Here is a 4,833-nt window from a genome sequence, read left to right as displayed (position 1 = left end):
AGTCAGCAAAGTAATGTCTCTGCTTTTGAATATGCTATCTAGGTTGGTCATAACTTTCCTTCCAAGGAGTAAGCGTCTTTTAATTTCATGGCTACAATCACCATCTGCAGTGATTCTGGAGCCCAAAAAAATAAAGTCTGATACCATTTCCACTGTTTCCCCATCTATTTCCGATGAAGTGATGGGACCAGATGCCATGATCTTCGTTTTCTGAATGTTGAGCTTTAGGCCAACTCTTCAGTAGCCTTCAAATTGTTTTTTATGGTCCTCTATTTCTCTCCCAATTCTGTTTCCCATTTCAATCCCTACACAGAGCATACTTAGTGCTGGGATGTAGTCTTTATCCATATGGCTCATTTTTTTTTTGTACCAGAAGTCCAATATCACTCTTTATTCCCATCTTTTCTTATTCCCTTGTATTAGCTTTCTATTTCAAAACAAATCACCATATGCTTAGAGGCTTAAAACAACCCAAATTTATCACATCACAGTCCTGAAGGTCAGAAGTCTGGGCTAGCCCTGGTTCAGCTGGTTTTCTGCTCCAAGTTTCACCAAGCTGAATTAATAATATTCACTGTATGTATATATCACATTATCTTTATCCATTTATCTGCAAATGGACAGTTGGGTTATTTTCATATCTTAGCTATTATGAATAATGCTGCAGTGAACATGGGAGTACAGATATCCCTTTGGTATCCTGATTTCAGTTTTTTTGTATATACGCCCAAAAATGGAATTCCTGGATCATGTAGTAAGTAGTTTTATTTTTAATTTCTTGAGGAGCCTCCATACTGTTTCCTAGAGTGGGCTGCAGTTTTTTACATTCTCACGATAGTGTCAGTTCAGTTCAGTCGCTCAGTCGTATCCGACTCTTTGCGACCCCATGAATCGCAGCACGCCTGGCCTCCCTGTCCATCGCCAACTCCCGGAGTTCACTCAGACTCACGTCCATTGAGTCAGTGATGCCATCCAGCCATCTCATCCTCAATCGTCCCCTTCTCCTCCTGCCCCCAATCCCTCCCAGTCTCACAGTCTTTTCTAATGAGTCAACTCTCCGCATGAGGTGGCCAAAGTACTGGAATTTCAGCTTTAGCATCATTCCTTCCAAAGTACAATGGTTCAATTTCTCCACATCCTCTCCAAAGCTTGTTATTTTTTGTACTTTTGATGTTCATCCTAACATGTAAATGGTGGTACTCATTGTGGTTTTGATTTCCATTTCTTGGATAATTAGATACGTGGGGCATCTTCTCACATACTGAGTAGTCATTTTATAGATCTTCTTTGGAAAAATGTGTTATCATGTCCTTTGCCCACTTTTTGTGTTACTTGTTGGTTTTATTGTTTTATGGCTATTGCATTGTAGGAACTCTATAGACATTTTGGATGTTAGCCCTTTATCTTACAAATGGTTTGCAAGTATTTTTTCAGATTTTATAGACTGTCTTTTGACTCTGTTAATTGCTTTTTGGGAACTTTTTTGTTTGACATATTTCCACTTGTCTGTTTTTGCTTTAAAGTAGTGTCAACAAACTTTTCTCTGTATTTTCTTCCAGGAGTTTTACAGTAGAGATCTTATGTTTAAGTCTTTAATTAGAGTTGATTTTTATATACAGTGTACAATAGAAATCCAGTCTCATTCTTTTGCATAAACATATATAGTTTTAGAGTCATTTATTGAAATAATATTTTTCTCATTGTGTATTCCTGGCTCCCTTGTCAAAGATCAGTTGAACATATAGGGTTTATTTATAGTCTGTTTTGTTCCATTGATCTGTGTCTCTGTTTTTACATAAGTACCATACCATGGCTTTGTAATATATTTTGAAATCAGGCACTGTATTGCCTTCAGCTGTGATCTTCTTTTTTTTTTTTTTTTTAAAGAAGAAAGAGAGGCTTTCTTGGGTCTTTGTGGTTCTACATAAATTTAAAATAATTTTTGAAAAAAAAACTATTGGATTTTCATGGGGATAGAATTAACTATATAAACCATTTTAGGTAGTATGGACATTTTAACAATATCAAGTCTTCCGTTTCATGAACATGGGATCTTTCCATTTATTTGTCTTTAATTTCTTGCATTAATGTTTTGTAGTTTTCAGTACACGTCTTTTACCTTCTTGCTTATATTTACTCCTAAGTATTTTATTCTTTGTGATGTTATTTTAAATGAGATTATTTTCTTAATTTCCTTTTCTGATAAGTTCTTGTTTGTACATAGAGTAGGGATCGGTTTTAGTGTGTTGATTTTCCATTCTGTAACTACAAAATTTGTTTATTACTTTAAAGTTTTTGGTGAAATTTAGAATTTTCTACATATAAGACCTGTCATCTGCAAAAAAGACAATTTTCTTTTTTTCCTTTCCAATTTTAATGCCTTTTATTTAACTTTCTTGCCAAATTGCTCTGGCTATGACTTTGAGTACTGTATTAAATAGAAGTGGCAGGAGTGGGCACCCTTGTTGTGTTTCTAATCTTGACAATCTTTTAGTTTTATACTATTGAGTGTGATGTTAGCTGTGACCTTGTCATATATGGCCTTTAATATGCTGAAATACATTCTTGCTATACCCAGAAAAGCAACAAAAAAGAGGGAAGAGTTTTTTTTTTAAGGATGTGTTGATTTTTTGAAAAGATAAATAAAATTGACAAAATTTTAGGTAAATTAAGAAAATTAGAAATAAAAATAAAATTAGAAATGAAAGAGAAAATATTACAGCTGATGTTATAAAAATGCAAAGAATCATAATAAACCATGAACAATACACCAAAAAATTGGATTATGTCAAAGAAATGAATAAATTCCTGAAAACATATAACCTTCCAACAAAGAATCATGAAGAAGTAGAAAACCTGAACAAGTCAAAATCAGTAAATATATTGTATTGGTAATCAAAATGGTCATCATCAAAAAGTCTCTAAATAATAAATGCTGAAGAGGGTGTGGAGAAAAAGGAACCCTCCTACACTGTTGGTCGGAATGTAAATTGATGCACACTCTGTGTAAAATGTTTTCAAGTTTCCTTAGGAAAAACACTAAAAAAATAGAGTTTGTATATGATATTGCAATCCCACTCCTGGGCATATATCTGGAGAAAACTCTTAATTTTCAAGATACATGCACCCTACTGTTCATAGCAGCACTGTTTACAACAACCAAGACATGGAAGCAACCCAAGTGTCCATCAACAGATGAAGAGAGAAAATGTGATACACATACACAATGGAGTACCACTTATATGTGGAATCTAAAAAATGATACACATAAACTTATCTACAAATTAGAAATAGACTAACGGACATAGAAAACACATTCATGGTTTCCAAAGGGAAAAGGGAGAGGGGGGTTAGATTAGAAGTTTGGGATTAAAATATACACCTACTGTATATAAAATAGATAACCAAAAAGGACCTACTATAGAGCACAGGGAGCTATGCTTGGTCTCTTGTAAAAATACACAATGGAAAATAATCTTAAAAAAAAGAATACTGTGTATGTAGCTGTTTACTTAGCTAACGTCTGTTTTAGTTGCTTTCAACCAAGAACACTGAACAGTACAGAACAGCAAATGTGCTAATGGAGACTCTGAAGGAGCTAACAGAACTTCACAGGGGACCTGATTTACCGCAATCCCAGGCTCAGATTCTGAAAGAGAGGAATACAGCCTGCCCCTGATGTAGTTTTGCCACTCATCCAGGGATTTTCATTTGAAAGAATTTAACTATGCATTTGGAAAATGCCATTTTCTCACTTCGTTTTTGTTTTGCTATTATGCCATTTTTTTCCTGTTTACATGACTAAGTGTTCAATGAGTTGTAAGCAAAATAAAAATTTTCAATTTTGACATATTTACATAAGAAATTAGTGTAATGATTTTTAATTGCATTCTAGTGAAATAAACTCATAGTTGCAGTAATTCAGATGGAAAACCATGCATATTTTTCCTTTAATGAAAAATGAAGTTTCTCATTTAGAAGACTAAAATTAAACTCAGCTATGTTCTTAAGAAAGTCTTGAAAGTAATTTCAAACAAGAATAACAGAAACAGTAAAAAGTCTAAATTAAACATTATACCTAGCTTAAATCCTTCATTTGGCCACAACATGCATTTTTTAAATTCTTCGGTTTCCCACTCTTTCTTCTTTTGCTGTAGATAATATGGAGCTAAAGAGAACTAAATATCTAGTGGTGGCAACTTCATCAACAATTCAAATGATTAGTAAAATAGAAGACAGACATCTCTTACATGTGAATGCCAATTAAAAGCAAATGAAAAAGAGAAAGAACACGAAAGTCACATATCAATATTTATTGATCAATGAAACCATTTCCATTTTATTTCAGATATTGGCTAGAAAAGGAAACAGTCAAGTTACCCAGAATACATCTTTGTATTCTTTATCCTAGCTTAAAACAAAGGCAGGTTCTGAGTCTGGATAGTGGGTATATATGACTTGATTCTCTTTACATATACTTGATTTATTATGAGATACAGTTTTAAATGTAATATTAATACTAACCAATTCTTTAAAACATGACATTTTGGTGAATTATGATTCTTTCCAGTCAAGCCTAAAGGAATCAACCCTGAATATTCATTGGAAGGATTGGTGTTGAAACTGAAGCTCCAATACTTTGGTTTTCTGATGTGAAGAGCTAACTCACTGGAAAAGACCCTGATGCTGGCAAAGATTGAACGCAGGAGGAGAAGGGGACAACAGAGGATGAGATGGTTAGATAGCATCACTGCCTCAATGGACATGAATCTGAGCAAACTCTGGGAGATAGTGAAGGACAGGGGAGCCTGGCATGCTACAGTTCATAGGGCC

The sequence above is a fragment of the Oryx dammah genome, unplaced genomic scaffold, assembly GCF_014754425.2.
Source record: "Oryx dammah isolate SB20612 unplaced genomic scaffold, SCBI_Odam_1.1 HiC_scaffold_5, whole genome shotgun sequence".
Lineage (NCBI taxonomy): Eukaryota > Metazoa > Chordata > Mammalia > Artiodactyla > Bovidae > Oryx > Oryx dammah.
Note: the sequence above shows the minus strand (reverse complement) of the source record.